This window comes from Mustela nigripes, chromosome 8 (assembly GCF_022355385.1).
Source record: "Mustela nigripes isolate SB6536 chromosome 8, MUSNIG.SB6536, whole genome shotgun sequence".
NCBI classification, from domain to species: domain Eukaryota; kingdom Metazoa; phylum Chordata; class Mammalia; order Carnivora; family Mustelidae; genus Mustela; species Mustela nigripes.
The window spans coordinates 73,770,953-73,790,454 of record NC_081564.1 but is presented as its reverse complement, the minus strand read 5'-3'; the positions used below and the strand labels follow the sequence as shown (position 1 = coordinate 73,790,454).

The window sequence follows — 19,502 nt, the reverse complement described above, 5'->3', positions numbered from 1 at the left end:
GCTGTGGGGTCCCTCAGTCATTTTTTCAATTAAAAAAGGCCCAATGCTCTATTAACCTTTTGTCTGCTGCATCATCCTTCATACTGCTGTTGCCCTGAGATGACGAGCCATGTATTAAAAAAGGCATATATTACTGTAAGCCACCTCCAAGTTCTCTGTCATTAGAAAGATGAAGTATCATTTTTTCATTAAAAAATATGAGACAGTTTGTCATACTCACAACTGCTGGGCCTGCCTGCAAAAATCTCTTTGTTACAGAAGATGAGAAGTAACTCCCACCACTCAGTGTCCCATGGCCTAGGAGCTCCACTGAGCCCCTCCTCACAGGAGATGGGCCAGGGGAGGGCAAAAAGCTGTGTCCTATTGACTTTTTTTTCCGTAGGCGAACCACTGGCCTTGGTTTACCAGATGCCAGAGGAGTAAATAAAACAGACACACTTTACACCATGTACAACTGCACAAAAAAAACCAAAAGTGGCTTTCTGAGCCCCCTTCCTGCCTCCTCATGTGGGAAGCACAAAGTCTAGGCCATATGTTCTGTGCGGTAGATCTCTCTTGCTTTCAAGTCTTGTAAGAAGTTGCCCAGAAGGGGCAAACAGTCCTGTCAGTTTGTCAAAGGTTCTCAGTGACAGAAAGATAAGCCGGGCCAGGTGTCCAGAATCCGGCCAACATCGTTATCTCTCTGGTCCCAGGAGATGACATTTGGGGACTGTATCTTGGCTTCCAGTTTCCAGAACACTCAAGAATTGCCTTTCTTTCCCTATCCCAAACTAAATAAGGGGGGAAGGTGCTGAGACCATTGGTTTTTGGGAAATATGTCTTGGCTACATTGACTTGGATGTGGGGATAGGTTTGACCATGACTATTGTTAAAAAATCTGTTAGGGTTTACAGACTGGATTTCCTCTGCTTGTCCTTCTGGGCAACCACATAGGTATGGCCTGATCTAGTAGAGAAATTCTGACCCCCATCTCGGTTTCCCCCACCTCAGAGTCTCAGGGCCTTCCTGAGACTTCCTACCACCCCCCACCCCCAACCCAGCACTTCAGCCAAAACCTACTCACAGGAAAGAGGCTAGCCTCTCATTCAAGTTGATGAACATTTATAGACCATGCTGATCGACACTCTGACTAGTTTATGATTTCTGACCACCCCTATGAATGCTGTGAAGTGATTCTTGGAGTCATTTCTAATTAAACACCATTCCTGGGCCATTTGTTAACATTTCTACAACCTGTTTTCCCTCTTCACAGGGGGGGATAAAATTGCCACCTACTGGCTTGCACGTGCCAGGTATCATAGGGGGCAGATTTGTGCAATGGTTAATAGAGGTGCCAGAAGGCTCAAGTACAAATTCTGAGCCTAGTGTTAATTCTCTGCACTTGGAGGTCATTTCCTCCCTTGTTAAACTGGGATATAACAGAATTTACCTCATGTGAAGATTAAATGAGATTACCATGAAGCCTGTGTCAGGCACAAGGTTAAATGCTCAGCAAACTCTCCTGCTATTATTTTTCAGCTACTCACCAGCACATACTTACCTCTTTAACCCTTATTAGAATCCTTTGAAGTAGTCATTTTATGTATTTCTTTTTTTTTTATGGATGAGGAAATTAAGGTTCAGGAGTTTAAGTAACTGACCCCAACTCTCCCAGTGGATGAGCTGTGAAGCGGCTACTCACACAGGCCTGTGTCTTCCCTGATGTATCTCCTTTCCACCCAAATTCCCATTGCATTTTCTTCCAATGTATCTTCTTCTTAAGTTTGAGCTCTTAAGTGCTCCCAGCTTTCATCCTCTTCTCCTGCTCAAACTCTCAGCGGATGATGTTTTCTATTAAAAATGGGAGCCCCTCCCCCCCCAGTCCCTCCACAGCATGCACTTGACTTCCTCAATGCCTCTCCATTTTGCCTCTAGCTCTTCGTGGCCTTCAATCCTAACTCTACTCCATCCCAAGGTGACTAGCCATTGTTCTTCTTACTCCATCCCCTTCAGCTTCTTTCAGGACTTGACTCCAAGAATTTTCACTGTACTCTACTTGTGTCCCTGTGTCTTCTGTCTCTCCCTCTCCATTGACTCAGTCCCCTCAATTAAAATGTTCTCCAATTAATAAGAACATTCTTAATCTCCCATTCAGTGGTATGCTGGAGCTAACTGGTACCAGCTCACAAGAGCTGATTGCTACAATTTCAGGAATTCTGCAAGACAATTGACATCACATTAGTAGACTGAAATCAGCCTCAGTGGGAGTATTGGCAATGTAAACATCAGAAAATGCCCCATATCATGGGGGTTTTGATGTGTGTGTCCTTAGAGTTGGCTGTTAAGTTTACCAGCATGTTGCTGCTCGCATCCCCCTGTTCCCAATTACTGGGACTTCCCTCCTTCCCTTTAAAAACAAAGTTTCTGAAAGAGTGGCTGATACTTTTCTACTTCCCTTTGTTCATATATATCTACTGTCCCCAAAGGTAGTGAAGCTTTTGTCCCCACTCTTTCTACCAAGGTCAGCAATGACCTCAGCCTATTTTAACTCTGTAGCATTTGGTGCTGTTGACTTTCTCTCCTTGATAATCATGTCTCCTTTGGCTGATGTGACACTATCCTGGTTCCCCGGCCCCTCTGATCACGCCTTGTCCTTTCCTCTGGGTCCTGAGATTCTGTTCTTACGCCTCTTCTCTTCTTGCCAGTTCACCAATCTTCTCTACTTCATGATGTCAAATATGACCCAAAGTCTCCTGATTCCCATAGAACATGCTTTATGTGCAACACACCACATCTCCTCAGCTCACTGGATTCTAGTGCAGCTATGATGAAGATCTCAAGGCATGCTTTAAGTGTCTCCCTGCTGTCCTGCCTCAGGGTTTCTTCTAAAGCTATGGTAGGCCCAACTTGAGTGCAGGAAGTATGGAGGAGCTAATGTTTCATGGGTGCAATCCTCAGCTGATGGAAGATAGAAGTAAGAGGTAAATGCTTCAGGATCGCATCTTTAAAGGGATTGTTCTGAATCGGTTATTCCATGCTTTCCCCATTGTTCTTCCAAGATTCTCTAGTGAGATCAAGCCCCAGTTGCCCACTGAGTTAAGTAACTCAGGAAGGCACCCATTATTGGCTTTTCTTAATTCCCTGTCTCACTTAATTCCCTGTCTCCTTTACTCTTTGTTCCCTGGCATCACCTCTCAGCTGAACTACCTGCACCTAAGTCTGTGTCTCAGAGTCTCTAACCCAAATTAGAATACCCAGGGATTGAAATTTCAGTGCCAGATTCACTTCATATCTCTACATCTGTAACACCTGCAGAAGTATATCATCTCAAGTTCAACATGACCCAAACAACCCATTATATCAGTGTTTGCCACTTCTCTATGTTTATTTCTACTTCTGTCTTCTCTGCACTCTGGATCACTCCATGTAGTATGATCCACTCAAGTTCCCAAGCTAGAAATTCCAAAGAAGAGTTCTCTTACACATTCTGTACCATATCAAAGTCTCCTAACTTTGAAATGACTCTCAAATTTGTCTCCTGGGCTTAAGATAAACTAGTGGGAAGTCCTTCACTCGCCAGAGGTCTTTTTTCCTCCAGTAAAGAAATTATGCATGACTCCCCTTTGCATTCACAAAACAAGAATAGCATAGAGGTTTTGCAATTGCAAAATGTTCTCAAGACATCAGAAAGAGGATTTTTTTCTCTACCATCATGTATACTGTAACTGAGATGTTTTCTTCCCTATTCACAAGAAGCAGCTGCAGGCTCAAGCACTAAAATCACAGGAATTATGACTTAGTTTGACAAGCTTTGTTTTTAAGCTGCCCACCAACTGAAGAAATCATTATTGTAATATGATAACGACTATCGCCCATTGGGCCAGTCTTGCATCCTTAAACTTCTAGGGTCAGGATGCTTCTTACCATCTCTGGGAGCCCAACAGGTTCGTTGAGGTTGAAGCGATAGTGGATGCATGTTCCTGATGCTTCAAAGCTCTAACTGCCATGCACCACTCTATTTTCAGAGCCCCTAGACAAGAATTGTTTCTTCTTCAAACATCACTATTGAAAGGTGGCATCCTTCCAAAATAGAGTCTTACCGAGACAATGATATTCTCTCTCCAAGGAATTTGGAATCAGGATTCAGAGAGGTTGGCTCACCTACTTGCCAACCATGACATGGACATAACACTTGTTAGCCAATGTAGATTGTCTTGCTTATTGAGGCTGCCATACTAGGGCAGCCATTGTGAGGCAATGATCAGTGACTGGCACTGAAGGCACGAGAAAAGCCAGCTTAAAGAGAAAAAGGCGCAGAAAGAAACATAAGTGAGCACCAGGAAAATCCAGGCAGAGACAGATTCTAGTTTTTTGACATCAACAAGGCTTTGATGAACATCCTTACATGGGGACATCATTCCACATCTATGATTATTTTTTTATGAAGACTTTCTACGAATGGAGTGTATGAGTCAAAGAATATTCACATTTTAAGGATTTTTATATATGTTGCCAAATGACACCTGAAAAACCTTTTTTTGTTTTGTTTTGTTTTGAATCATGTTTTACCCCTGTTTATAGCTAGGTTCTCGTGCTCTTATTCTTCCTAAGTATTATCCTTTAAAGAAAAAATGGAGAATGATTTTGACAATGTGAAGGTACATTTTATAGAAAAAGAAATAAAAATGCGGGTGCCTGGGTGGCTCAGTGGGTTAAGCCACTGCCTTCAGCTCAGGTCATGATCTCAGGGTCCTGGGATTGAGTCCCGCATCGGGCTCTCTGCTCAGCAGGGAGCCTGCTTCCTCCTCTCTCTCTCTCTGCCTGCCTGTCTGCCTACTTGTGATCTCTGTATGTCAAATTAAATAAATAAAATCTTAAAAAAATATATGCAGAAAGATGCCCAGACATACTTATAATAGAGAAATGCAAATTGAAACTATCTGGAGATATCACTTGTCCTCACCCATGTAGTAAATTCCAGAAGTTTGATAACACACTTTGTTGGCAAGGCTGTGGAGAAAGAGGAACACTCATACATTTTGGGTGGGTGTGTAAATTGATAAAACCTTTGTAGGATTCAATTTGGCAGCCTCTTTCAAAATAAAAAATGCATATATCCTTTGTCCCAGTAATTTCACTTCTTGGAATCTATAGATACCCCAACATGTTTGAGAAGTGATGTACGTTCAAGGTTATTCATTGCAGCATTTTTTTGTAAGAGAAAAAGGTTAGAAAATATCTAAACGAATTATTGTACATCGATACATTGAAAAACTGCTTAATGATAAATAGAGAAGAAGCTCTTAGTATACCCCTATGGAAAGTTGTCTGATACATGTTTTTAAGCAGAGAAAGCTACGTGTGAAACTGTGAATAAAATATGCTGTATTTAATTTCAAAGGGAGAAAAGTAACAATGCATACTGGTATTCGCTTATAGAGATAAAAAGAAACTCTGGAACGATATACGAACATTTGTAACAGTGGTCATCTGTCTGGGGGACGGTGAGCACTAGGCAAAAGGGGGACAGGAATAGGAGGGAGATTGCTCACTGTTTTCTTTGTTTTTTGATTTTGGAAGCATGTAAATATGCTGACTATCCAAAAGATACAATGAAAAAATACAAAAAACACTTTCCAATTTAAAATTTTAATTTGCTTTTAAAATTTAGTGAGTTTGAACAGTTTTTTCACAGGCCTGTTGGCCAGTCACATTTCTTATTTGGGAAATACGCCATGTACATCCTTTGCCAATTTTTTAAAAAATTGAAGCATCTTTTCTTATTGATTGTAAGTACAGCCTATATATGAAGTATACGAACTTCCGTCTCTCATGTATGTTCCAAATGTTTTCCCTGTGTGTTGTATAGCATTTAATTTTAACAGTATTTGATTTAAAATTTTTCTGAAGTTGAATCAGTTATCTATAAAACTTTTTTTTAAATTTTTTTGAGGAAACTCCATACTGTTTATCCTTCTTCTTCTTTTTTTTTTTTTTTTAAGATTTTTTATTTTTTTGACAGAGAGAGATTACAAGTAGGCAGAGAGGCAGGCAGGTGGGGTGGGGGGGAGAAGCAGGCTTCCTCCTGAGCAGAGAGCCCGATGCGGGGCTCGATCCCAGGACCCTGGGATCATGACCTGAGCGAAAGGTAGAGGCTTGAACCCACTGAGCCACCCAGGTGCCCGTGTAAAACTTCTTTTGCAAATATAACTAGAAAAAATTTCCCCTCTGAGTTAAATTATTCACCTATATTTTTCAGGGTTCTTTTAGAATTGTTTTCATGGAAATTCTTAATTCTTTTGGAATTTTTAAAATGTGTAGAAATGCAGAATAGTCTTTCTTTTTAGCAAATGGCTAAGCCAGTTGTCCCCAAACTAGTTATTGACTAAGCCATCGGATGCAAACTAACTTGAAATGCTGCCTTTATCACAGAGTAAATTATTTTTACCCATGAGCCTGTTTCTGGGCTTTCTCTTTTACTTCTCCATTGATCTATCTGAACCAGACCAACCTGGCACCATGTTTTTTTGAGCTTAGTGCTCTGGACTTCCACGTAACCTTTGTGTAGACCCTGGCAGGACCGGAGCCCTCTACCCCTGAATGCCTGGGACATGCCTCATTGTATGGTCTGTTGGGGATGGCTGTTCTCGCCCTCTGCTCCCATTGTATCTGAAAGGCATATTATTTTCCTCCACCAAGCCAGGAGCTTTTCTTCTATTTGTTACACTTCTCCCATGTGCCTACCATCATCTAGCAGAGCACACAATTTCAGATTCAGCTGTAAAACAAGGGAGAATCCACTAAATTCCAGTTTGGTCACTTTCTAGCATATTCTAACACATTCTAGCAAAAACAACAACAACAAAAAGACAGCTTATCCAGTCTGACTCTCAGAATCTTTGCCATCAAAAATGAAGGTAATAATCCTTACCTCTTAAAGTTAGTAGGAGGATTACAATAAGTAATACCCTTAAACATTCCTGGCAGAGGCCCTGGTATATAGGAGGACCTCAGTAAAGTTTCATTTACTTGTTCATTCAAGGTTCTCGTTCATCAAATATATATGAATGTTTTGATTGATTCATTCTGTCCTCCATCATCACAAGCTGGGCGGTGCTGAATTAACTTCTCCCATAATGGCTTCTTAGGCAAGGCGCTAGGCAAGATTGTCGATGGGTTCTCAATGGCTCCAAGCCAGATTAGACCCCATACCGCCTCCAACAGGGGTTTTGACTATTTTGGGGTGTGCATAGAGAGGACAGGATAAAGGGCACTGAGTTTAGTGGGGAAGTGGGAAGCTCTAATAGGTGTCTGTGCATATATGTGTGTGTATGTATGCATGTGCATATATATGTTTGTGTGTGTGTGTGTATTTTTTTTAATGCATTATGTTTTTTGGTTTGTTTTCAGTGGTGGCCAGGGAATACACGTTCCAGAGACTTAGCGAGAGAGAGAGAGAAGGCTTGAGGAGCTTCCTGGTAGGCAATCTTCTTTAGATTTCTCTCTAGCCCCCATGTCTTTCCTCCTACCTGTGTTTCTCCCTCCCACATTTTATGGCCTCTCTGAAAGACTCAGAACTGCTATTGTGCCTCTGTGGCAGCTCTCAGAGCTTCTAAGCTGAGCTGTCAGTCAAATTTCCCTTCTCTTCTGGAGAATCTGCCAGTGTTATGGAAGAAGGCGGAGAAGTGGGAAGAGGCACAGGTGTCAGATGTAAATGTGCATGAGACTCTGTGAGGAGAGAGCCCAGGACCCCAAGGCCACGGAAGAGCCTTCCGTGACCTCCCCAGGCTCTGTAGGTTTCCACCTCCCTCCAGCCTCCTGGAGACACTGCTCACTCCCCGTTTGGGCTCTGTAATCTCTTGTCTGCCTATCTGTTTTCTCACTAGCTAGTGGGCCCCTCAATGCTGAGTATTGATTATTTTTACTCCCCCCCCCCCCATTGTAGCACAATGCCTGGAATATAGTGGACACTCCATAAACACTTGCTCTATGTATGAGTGAGTGAGTAAATGTTCTGTATGCTTTGTTGGTCCCTAGTGAGTTTTCTGTAAACCACATGATCATGTCACTCACCTGTTACAACGTGGCATGTATAAGGGTACGCTGTACCCCTGAATGAATCCATTGACCTGTTTCTGAGTGTCGGTGGGGCAGCTCTGATTGTCCTATCTTGTCTGGGATAACCGCAATGAAGTGTCACAGCCTAGCTGCTGGACCGTATGGAGCCCAAGACAGTGTGGGTCCGAGCTGGCTGGACTGCCCCCTTCCCTGCCAGGGTGAAGGTTCAACCTTGCAGTTCACAGTAGTTTTAAAACAGAGGCTTTTTTTTTTTTTTTTTTTTAAGATTTTATCTAGTTATTTGACAGACAGAGATTACAAGTAGGCAGAGAGGCAGGCAGAGAGAGGGGGGGAATCAGGCTCCCTGCTGAGCAGAGAGCCCAACGCAGGGCTGGATCCCAGGACCCTGGGATCATGACCTGAGCTGAAGGCAGAGGCTTTAACCCACTGAGCCACCCAGGCACCCCTAGAACAGAAGCTTTTAAAAGAAGATGGGGGTGTCTGTCATGCATCCGCTCCCCGTGTGATGCCAGGCAACAACTTCACTGCTATTTTCAGTACCTTTCAAGTGGGATATAGAACCCACCTCGAAGGATCGGTGTCCGGATTACATGAAATAACATGTGAGAAGGGGTGACCACTGGGCTAAGCCTACAACAAGCGCTTGGTAAATCCTAGCAGTTATTACTAAGCTACATCTCTGTTGGAGGAGATGAAAGGGGACGGAGGGAGAGAGCAATGAGACTGGTTGCTGAACTTCCCCCTTTCCAGTTCTGTAGAACACACTGTGTTCCTTGTAAGGCATTCAAGGCACTGGAGGCACTGGGGAGGTGAGGCGGCCGGAGGAACAGGGCTATTTTCTGGGCCTGGAATCACAGCACACGAGAGCTCTCAACTAGGTCACGGCGAGAGACTGTTTCCTGCTCTCTCTGTTTTTGGATCTGAACGAGGTTCTGGAGACAGAAGGATTTTCATATTGATCACTCAGTGCACATTGATTGAATACCTACTGTCCGCCGGAGGATATAAAGATGAATTAGCCTCTGTTCCTGCTCCCCTCCCCCAAGGAGCTCTCAGCCTACTTACAGAAACAACCTAAAAACTCAGAAAGAGTTCTATCTTAACCTGGAGAAACGGAAGCTGCCTTCTGGTGGCAGTGAGGAGACCAGTCTGAATGGAAAAGAAGGTTTATGCGGGAGGAGAGAAGCCTGGGTGGGCAGGTCTGCTGCACTGAACCTGAGGGTCTGGAATACGTGGGGAACCATGGGCAGCTTCAGGACAGGGAAACGACACCACGAATGTGATGTTTCCAGAACTTCCGTTTCAGACCATCCTGAGTGTTCACACCTTCCCTGTGACTATGAGACCCACAGACCCACACATGGAAGAAGCTGAGGATCCCCACCTGGGGCCCTTCCCCGTGCCCCTAAGACCACTGGGAGCTGCCTGCTGCTCACCCACCCTCCAAGTTAAGTTTCCTCAGGAGCTGTTTTCTGACGTCTTCTGTGGCTAAAAGATCCTGGTTTCATTGGGTCCTCGCCACAGCTGCTGCAGAGTGAGAAGCCCGAGTCACTCAGTAAGTCTGGGCTGACCTGAGCCAACGGCCAAGTTTCCTGAGCCCAGGTTCCGGGCACCGGCTCCTACTGAACCAAGCGGCCTCATGGAGCCATGACTGGTCCTGAGTGTTGGCTGTGTGAAAAGTTCACATGAGCTAAAGTCTTTGCCTTTAAGGGAATTTTACATAATCAGAATATGAGCCATTTTCCCAAAACTTGTCCTCAAAATAGCTAACAGGCATTTAGGAAATGACTCAAATAAGAAACGATACTTCAGGACACTTAAGGATAGGTTGTCTTCTACCCCTCCCTCACCCAGCAGGCTGAGGTTTGGCCATGCACCTCAGGGTGGGACAGGTGAGCGGTGTGTGGGAGCCCAGGGGACAGCTGGCCATCGGACCACCAGCGAGGACAACCCTGTCCAGGGGGCCTGAGGGCAGAGGGGGGATGTGCTGCTGGGAACCCACGGCTGCCTTACATCTGCCTGGCAGAGCTCTTGGGCTACCTTGACTCGCCCAGGAAAAAGCACATTTCAACTTCTTTGTGGCCCTTTTGGAACCAGGTCTGGAGACCATCCAAGAAGCTAAATAAGTAGGAAAGCGAGGAGGCAGCAACCTAATTTGGCAATTAGCCCGCATCAGGCCAGGCAAGATGGATTTTCAACTTCGAGGAAATTGACAAGAAGAGCAGAGGGAACCCTTACATTTTTCTTTCCTATTCTGGGTCTCTTTCCAGAGAGTTGAAAAATCTATTTTGCAAAATATATGGGTCCAGAAAGAACCCAAACCTAAGGAGAGTTTTTGCCATTTGATATATTGTCGCCTTTATTTAAAATGATGAAAGAGAGAAAATGTTTTTCAAAGTGACATCATTTATCTTATGATAATCAATGAAGCCCTCATAAACTAATATATTAAAGAAAACATTTAAGTTCAAACCAGGCAAGAACGCAAAAGGTCTTAGAGTAACCCCCAGGCTCCGAGGGGAGACAAGGCAGTCTTCCTGGTGCCCCTTCCGCAGATCAGCTGTGTTGGTGGTGTCATTTATCTGGACACACTCTCCTGTCTGTCAGTGTGGCTGAACACTGATCAACCACTACCAGTTCCTTCCCCACTTGTACTGTCATAAATAGAACGAGACCCACTTGACACCTCTGTGTGCAACTGACCTTGATCATTGTCAAGCAACCGAGGGCCAGGCCACCTCTGCCCACTTCTCCGGGCTCCCTTCTTTTCCAGGGCAGCCAAACAAACAGGTTTGATTTTCTAGGAAATCGTCCACTAGGAGAACATGGGACCTCGGGCAAAAGTAGGTTCATCATTTCCCTTCCTTGCTGTTCAAGGCATATCCTGTCTATTCGTGTTCTCCCAACTTGCCTGGCAGAGAGGAGGTGTTTGGAACAAACCTCCCCCACCCCCCCTGCTCCCACCTGCTCCCACCGGCATGCGGGCTGCGGGGGAAGCAGCATGCACTGTCTGTCAGGAGAATCACTCCTGGGTACTTTTCCATTTCCAGTCGTTTCTGACCCAGTTTTGCATGCAGATGCCTCAAATGCAGTGGGAAAGCTGCAACAGGGGTAGATTTGCCTTCTCTTTAAGGCTGGCTTCCCCGAGCACTGAGCAAGGGAAGCGGCCTTGGAGTCTGTTTGGAATAAGGCTTCAGCGCTGGTTTAGCTTTCTGGGGAGGGGCCATGATCTATTTTTTTAAAAAGATGTATTTGTTTATTTATTTAGAGGGAGAGCATGGGGAGGGAGGGGGGGAAGGGAGAGGGGGAATCTCAAGCAGACTCCCTGCTGAGTGCAGAGCCCAACACGGGGCTCGATCCCAGGACCCTGAGAGTGTGACTTGAGCTGAAGAGTCGACCAAGAGTCTGCCACTTAACAGACAGAGCCATCCCGGCGCCCCAGGGTCATTATCTTTTTGGCTACAAGACTTCCTGCCACCAAGTAGCTTACCAAAACGTCTCAGTGCCTGAAGTTTCACCACGGTGTGTCATGCATGTAGATCAAGTACTGCTCGCTTACTTTCTTAAAAAAAAATTGTGTGGGGGGCTCTCTGTTCTTGAGAACTTCTAGGCATCTTCTTGTAACATGCAAGACCTCTTGAGGGCAACACATGGAGTCCATAGACTCTGAGGGACAGTGACCGGTGACGGGGCAGGCTATCTTCCCTCTGAGGACTTGGGCAGTGGAGCTTCCTCTTCGGTCCGTTCCCTGGTTCCCAGAGATTATCCAAGGATCTCGGGACACTGTGGACATGTCTGCCAGCTTCTTCATGGGTCCTCACAAGACCCCTGTGATGGAAGCAGGCAGGGAGCCGAAGCCCTAGGATGAAGGGCTGCTGGAGGTCATACAGCTAGTGAGCACCAGGGCTGTGGCATCTTTGACCTCACCGATGGCAGACCCGACATAAGAAGGAGGGTGGATCTCCTCTGTCTTCTCTGACGCCGGGACTGGTCAGCACAGCCCCCCTGGGCTGCCGCTGCACCTGCCCACGTCCGTCCCTGGCCCCAACGCGCGGCAGACGGGGAACTGCTGTCGCGGCCAGCAGCCGGCTCTTTGTTCCACGAGAAGAATGTCCGTTCTACAGGGAGCTGGGGGATCTACTTTGATTTTCAGGACCTACCAGTAATGCTCTACAGCACCTTGTTTGCTAGAAATTACCCAGAGTTCAGCTCTCCTGTGCTCGTTCTGCTCTACGGAAAGAAGCCGCAGTAACAATCGATGGGTTTTCTACGGTCTCTGACTGTCCACTAGCTCTTACTTTGCTGCCTTTATTTCGCTTATGCAGTCCCAGCTGTGATTATCAATATGGGCATTCAAACCGCTCCCGACTCTGACTGTAGCAACAGCGATAAGGTTTGGGGGTGGGGGGCTGAGGGGTTGTCCATCTCCCACTCTCCGACAAGGTTACCCTCTCTGGATTGAGGGAGCAGAAAGGAGGGGGGGGGAGGGAGAGCTTGTGACAGAGCTCTAGCTGTGAGGTGAGCTCTGATGGGAGGGAAGGCAGAGAAGAGTCCACGCCATCCATTCAAGATGATGCCCTCAGCTGCTCCATTCCAGTGCTTGGAGGAAACGGGAAGCCTTACCCATCGTCTCTGAGCTCAGACTTTCTGCCTTCACACACCAAACCCCTTTCTCCAGCTCTTCCCGGTTACACTTCCAATCCTTTAAATACACTCAGATGAAACCAGGGCGCTGCAAGATAAATTAACATGTTCAAGCAATTACCAAGGCTTTATGATAATGCCGGTACAAGGGGCTTAAGCGATGAGTCTAGAGGAGAGAGAAACGAAACTTCTGAATCCCTCACGTGGTCTTTAAAAGTCTTACAGAGAAAGAGAAAGATTCTCCAGGTGGAGTGGGAATAGGGGCGGGGCCAAATGACACGCGGCTCCCCGGCTGGTCTGGAATGTCTTTCAAATCTTCAATCAGACCCCTGCTTCTGTAACAGACACCCTCACATTTAATTTATGTAGATGTTCTCATTTATCCATCTGGTAGGTCTCCTAAGCAAATGTTTAGATTTATGATTCTCTTCGACGGTCAGAAGTTATCTTGTCTAGGCTCCTACGTGGGCGTGAAAATATCTTGGAGTGTGTGAGTGTTGTGTATCTGTGTGTGAAGACTGCTGGTAGGAGTTGTCATTCGAGTCAGACACAGCCATAAGAGACATGCAGAATTCAATCAGTTATTATAGTAAGATCCATACAAGTTGCAAAGCCCTAACAGAGAGGAAGAATAACAAATAAATCAGAATGGAATGGGGTGGCAAATAGATTATTGAACCCAATCAAGTATGCGGTTACCTGAGGAGAGGTTACAGACATCGCATGACTTAAAAATTATTGAAATCATAACCCGAGGAGAACCAGGACCGCGTGACCGTATCATTCCTTGAGTTTTGGAAACCGTGAGTAGTGACAGGAAACATGACTTTAGTCTGGATGCTGGAGTGGCAGACAAGAATCTGGTCAGTTGTTGCTGAACAGCCCTAGTCTTTTAAGAAATTGCAGCCCGTGGGGGTGGTTGGGGGGGAGCCTGGGAAAGTTAACACCCGCAAATTTGTTTAGGATGATAAAATTATTTTCTTCCCCGGGGGCTTTAAAATTAAAAATTAAACTGTCAGCACTGACATTTTGTATTAGGAAATTCTGTGCATATATGGTATTTTACATTTGTCATATTTAAGAGAATTCATCTTCTGTAGTAACTTAACTTTTGTGATACTAGCTTGGAATGTGAACTGAGTGGTTCGTCAGACTTGTGCTCTCATCTGGAAACCTTATAAAATTAACATACAGAGTTAAAACAGTTAGGAGAACTTAAGGTTTACCATACTCCTATGTTTGATTTATTAGATTTATAAGGATATAAGTAGCTAGGAGGTTTTTGTTTATTAAATCAGTCAAATGAGGTACTTAAAAAGGAAATAGAACATTGTAAATTTATAACTGCCATTTAAAATGTTCAAAGGAATTTAATTAACCAACTTTATAAATGGAATCAACCGTGAATCAAAATGTCCCTTAATGTGGTTGTTAAAATTTGTGAGACTTTCATACAGAATAATGAGATTTATAAGCTAAAATGGAAAAGCCCAAGTTAGAAACAGGTTTTTAAATTTGGCTCTTTAAGGAGAAACAGTGGAGCATAGCTAGTCTCCCCCGTCCTATCTCCGCCCCTTAAAACGCACACACGTGCTCAGTGATTTTTTTTTTTTTTTTTTTTGCACATGATAGCTAACCAATAAATCTATTTTTATGCCGATCGTCTTCAAGTGTGAAAGACAACTGTGCTTTGACTTACGGTGTTATAAAGCTAGAAGAGAGCCTGGTTGTCATCCTAATTCTCCCATTTTACGAACGATGGAACTGAGGCCCAGAAATCATTGGCATCTTGCCCAGGTCCACATTTGGGCAGCTTAATCCTAGCCTGCAGGGCTCACCAGCTCTACCATATTGCTTTGCTAGTTCAAGGATACAGTGAACAGGGTTCTTTTTTGGGGTGGATCCAAATGTTTTGGATCTAGGTAGAGAGAGGAGCTTGTTACACAATGATATGAATTATATATTTTAAAATGGTTAATTTTATGTTTCATGAATTTCACCGTGATAAAAAAAAAAAATCTTAAAAAAAAAATATAGGGGTCCCTGGAGGGCTCAGTCGGTTAAGCGGCTGCCTTCAGCTCAGGTCATGATCCCACCATCCTGAGATCAAGCCCTGCATTGGGCTCCTTGCCCAGTGGGGAGTCTGCTTCTCCCTCCTCCTGCTCTCTCTCTCCCTCCCTCTCAAGTAAATATATTTTTAAAAACGAATATGATGAGACTAAATTATGTCAAAGCCCATTATTAGCTGTACAGGAGTAAATCCACTTGAGTAGCATTTACCCCCAAGGCCAGGGTTATTAATTCAGTCCCCCAATATCGTGGTGGTCCGCTGTATAACACCGGGTAAATAAGGCTCTATGTACTGGCTTTTATCTCTCTTCAGTTTTCAGACAGGCACTGTTGTTTCCAGGCTACTGTAATGTCAGGGAATTACGTTTAAGCCATCCTTAACTCCTCTAGCCAACATTGATCTTTCCCTTCTCTGAAACTCCAGCACTTACAGCCCGGACTGGATGATTTAGAACTTAATTATGTTCTGTCTTGTGCTGTTCTTTAATTGTTTGATGTAGGATAATCTCGTCTTGCAATAAGACTCAGAGAACTTTGAAGTTAGAGACTCTGTCTTATATTCACTGGTTCCTGCTTTCATGCACGCATTCAATAAACACTTTTTACCACCAATTATGCGCGGGGGCTCCAGGTAACCGGGGGGTGGGGCACCGAGGTCAGCATGTTGCATCACCTGACGACAAGGAGTTCAGGGTCAGTCAGTATCAGCGCTCCCGGGGGGTCTAGTGTGGTACAGGACACATGGGTGTCTGGACTTCCAGATGAGAGACCGTCTCCCTCCAGACGCCCTCACCTTATCTCTCCCCCTTTCCCGCATCATCACCCGTCGTCCGGGGTCCGGCTACACCCCTCACAGCTCCCCCTACCGCACCCGGCTCTCCTCCCTCCAACCCCTGCACGTGTTCTTCCTTCGCCCCGAAACCCCCTTCTTCCCTTCCCTTCTCCCCCGTGGGCTTTGCCTGCTAACTCCTGCTCGTCCCCTAATGCTTTGCTTTGACGTACTTTCTCTGTCCCGGAGCCCCTCTCCCGACCTTCATCAAGCTCAGGAGCCCTACCTCACCGTCCGCTCCCTTTGCTGGGGTTCTCACTGCACCGTGTGGGAAGTTCTGCTTCCCCATCTGCACCCCTTTTTATCCTCTGGGCTCGCTGCTGCATGGAGGCAGGGACTAGGTCTGGGGGTTCATTACTGTCATCCCCAGGAAATACTGTTGAAGTAATTGAAATGGCTCCCAATGAAGGTATGATTGGGAGAAAGAAGGAGAAAACCTTCTTGGATGGTTGCCCATCTCTGAAAGCTGGAAACCATTTCTTTCCCAGACGAATGGTTGCCTGAGACCAGCTCTGTGAGGTTTTTTTTTTTTTACTCTCTCCAGAAAGAACTCTCTAGCAGGGCAGGGACACTTGGCCCTTATTGGGACAACCTGAAGGAAACCTGGAGCTCCAGAGTGAAGTGGGTCTAGAGCCCAGGAAGACCAGGGGAAGAGTTGACAGCTTGAGCCCATGAACAGACTGCATGGTAGAGTTTCCTACCCACTGGCAGAGAGCGCTGTCACTCCCATCTTGCGCACTGGGGACGAAGAGTGGGCGACTCTGCAGATTTCAGCTACAGCAATGCCTACCATGCACCGCGACCCTCCAGGTCAGCTGCTCAACTGTGCGGTGTGGTTCCAGCAGTACCAGAAGGCTCAGGTTCCCCAAATGCCTGCCCACCTTGGTTAGAGCTCCCTCCCTCCAGCTCAAAGCTTGGATGCATTTAAAATGCTGATGTTCCTTTGGATGGATGCTGGGTGGGGGCCGAGCGAGAGATGTGAGACGGGGCCCTAGGAGGGTGTGTTGGGAAGAAACCAGGTCAGGCTGGGGCAGCCCCAAAGAGGACCAAGGGGAGTGAGGAGGGCACCGTTCTCAGACTGGGGAGCAAGGTCAAAGTCCGCTCCTTCACAACATGAGGGCCAGTCCTGGCTCTCATGGACGCCGCTCACTCTGAGTAGCCCTGGGTGGTGACCAGGCACTGTCTCTGTTGAGCTTAGTGACGTTTGGCTGTGGCTGCTCCCTGCCCTTCCGTTGATCAGGAAGGACCCCCCAAACTTGCCCTCCGCGTTAAGATATTCTGGGATGCCAATGCCAGGATGGAGGGTTTTCCTACCAGGGGGCTAGTGTAATAAAATTCTGGCCTGGAAACACCCGAGACAGAGTTCCAACCACCCCTCCTAGCTCAGAACCCAGAGCAAAAGAATGAGGTTACAAGACTGGCTGTCAGCAGAGCCCAATTGTTTCGTGACCAAAGGCTGTACTTTGCTCAGTGCAAAGGACCACCTGACAGACATTCCTGGTGTTCCTGTTGATTCTTGAGAGGAGGAAGGAGCATCCTTGCTCATTCCTGCCCAGCCTGTCTCAGCCTGGCTTGCTGCTTTCCGAGAGAGCCGCACATAGAACACCAGCCTAATCCCCTTAATCACCTAGTAGGTATTCTAAATCGGCTTGTTAGTGCCTCCTCTTTCCTATTCCAAATTACTTCTCACCTCTTGTCCCTCTGTTCTGGGGCTAGGGAGTCGGGGGTTTGTCACCAAGGCACTGTTAGCAGGGACTGTGGCTTCTGTGAATGGCAGATTTACTTAGAGCTGTCCCCTGCCCTCGGAAGCCCGTTGGACACCGGCTTCTCCCTGCCCTTTCTCCACCTCCCCGACGATTAAATGTCTCAGAGGGGAGATCCGTGGGCCCAACAGAAGTTGTATTTATCTTCCTCCCTCCATGGGGTGCCTGTGCCACTGCCACATCCCGCCAGCTACGGATATAATTCTGGAACTGGCCCCCGTGGGCAGTGGGTGTGGGAGAAGGAGCTCCTCTTGGCTCTGTCAGCATCACACTGAAAGATATCTGGACATGTGACTTGACATCATGCCATGTCAGAGATCAATAAGCCCCATGAGAGGTTGGCAGGTGGGAGATGGGCAACACGGGGGGAGAAGAAGAGCTTGGCTCAGCCTAACTGCTCACCCGGGTGTTTTGCTTTGAATCCCCTTAATCATATACCCACAACACGGGGAGAAATGTTCATTGAATATCTGTCTTCTCCCAACAGTGAGCTAGGTGAGGGTAGAGACGGTGAATGAATGAATGAATGAATGAATGAATGAATGATATGCAGGTAAGGGGGGGTGTGTGGGACATGAGGACTCCACTCATTTCATGCTGTGTATCAGAAGCAGCTATTTTAAACTGAAATGTACTCATATAGCCACTGAAATACTTATCACCAAGACTGAAGTTGATATCAATACAAAAAAGAAGCCATTAAGTCCATGAATAATTTAATCTGTCTTGGGATAATTTGTCTCTGCATTGGAAATTCGGATTAATTGCCTTTGTGCCCAGACTGACTGAAATGGCTCTGTGTTTTGATTGTATATAGACTTTGCTTCTGGCTTACGTAGATATATTCTGGGGAGGGCTGTCCATTCTCAGAAATAAACTCCTTGGTCTCAGTCATTTGGAGAAAAGCCCTTGGAGAGAGCTCAGTCCTGCCCGGGAGGACTTCTGCCACTTCGGGACCGGGACCTGTGGCATTTGAGGTTCCCACCTCCATCTGCGGTTGGCTTCTGGGTCTCTAGCAAGGCTCGGTCATACCTTCCAGGAGCCAGCTCAGCTGCTTGCCTCCCAAAGTGACAGCCCTTGGGGAGGAATGGGCACCAGTCGAGGAAGAACAGCAGTTCCTGACAGCGGCTTGCCAGGGGGACCAGGCCTGTGAGGAACCCGAGGGCAAGAAGGCAACGGGTGCTGCCCGAAAGAATGGAAGAGTAGCCCCAAGAATGTTCTCTTCCTCCAGAGGAGGGCCAGAGCACCCCTGGGGACTGGGACAGCTACCTGATTCCCTGGCAGTGGCCCAGAAATTGACACACCCCAGGTGAGAAGGATTGCAAATCCAAGGGATTAGCCATGGCACACACAATTGAGCCATCGATGCTGTCAGTCCCTGTCCCATCTCCCGTGAGGGCACTGTTCTCCGGGCTCGCCCCAGATGACCAAGACACGCCTTTTAAATGTCAGGGGTTACATCCCACTCTTGTTCCGCTCAAGTTCCCCCTTTAGCCTCTTTGCCCTGAGATTTATTATTCTACAGCGATTGCGTTGAATTGCATTTGAAATCAATTAGCACAGGTACTCAAAGATGAATGCTTAGGCTCTGAAGAAGGGCGATGAAAACATACCATTTAAATAGAAATCAATTTTCCTTTCATGTATTTCTTCCTTGCTGCTGCCCCAAAATTAATAGTTTTTAGATATTTGTGTGTAAAGGGGAGACTTCTTTCACATAAACCACTTCTGCCGCCGCCTCCCCCGGCTCCTCACGCTCTCGCTGTAAGGCACCATCCAAGTCGGGTCGCGTCACCTGGCTCCTCGGAGAAGCAGGGCAGCGCCGGGAGCCAGGTCGGCCTGGGGGGGCCTTTGTGTTTTGCCAACAGCAGTTCCGGGGTGGTGCGCGGGAGGCAGCCCTTCGGCGGCCCTATCCCATGTCAGAACAGCAGACGATCGAGTCTCCACCACCCACCCAGCCCTCTCTGCGCCTTGGTCTGGATCAGAAATCCCGAGCGGGAAGATTGGACTCTCAAATGTTCCCCCTGGGTGCAATCAGGCCCCTTTCAAAGGCAGGCGTCAGAGTGGCTACAAAGAGAAAGAGGAATAAAGAGGGAAGGGAGCACTGGCGGTCAAGGTGGAAGGACGGTCAGGGTGGA

At 46.5% G+C, this 19,502-nt stretch overlaps 1 long non-coding RNA gene across 1 annotated transcript in view; it reads left to right on the top strand.

Annotated features, from left to right (window-relative positions):
* Positions 1 to 7,385: 7,385 nt before the first annotated feature.
* Positions 7,386 to 19,502, top strand: part of LOC132023645 (uncharacterized) — a 24,357-nt gene continuing 12,240 nt past the window's right edge. Inside the window, exon 1 of the long non-coding RNA XR_009406012.1 lies at positions 7,386 to 7,457. This is a non-coding gene — a long non-coding RNA (uncharacterized LOC132023645). The remainder of the gene's footprint in view (positions 7,458 to 19,502) is intronic.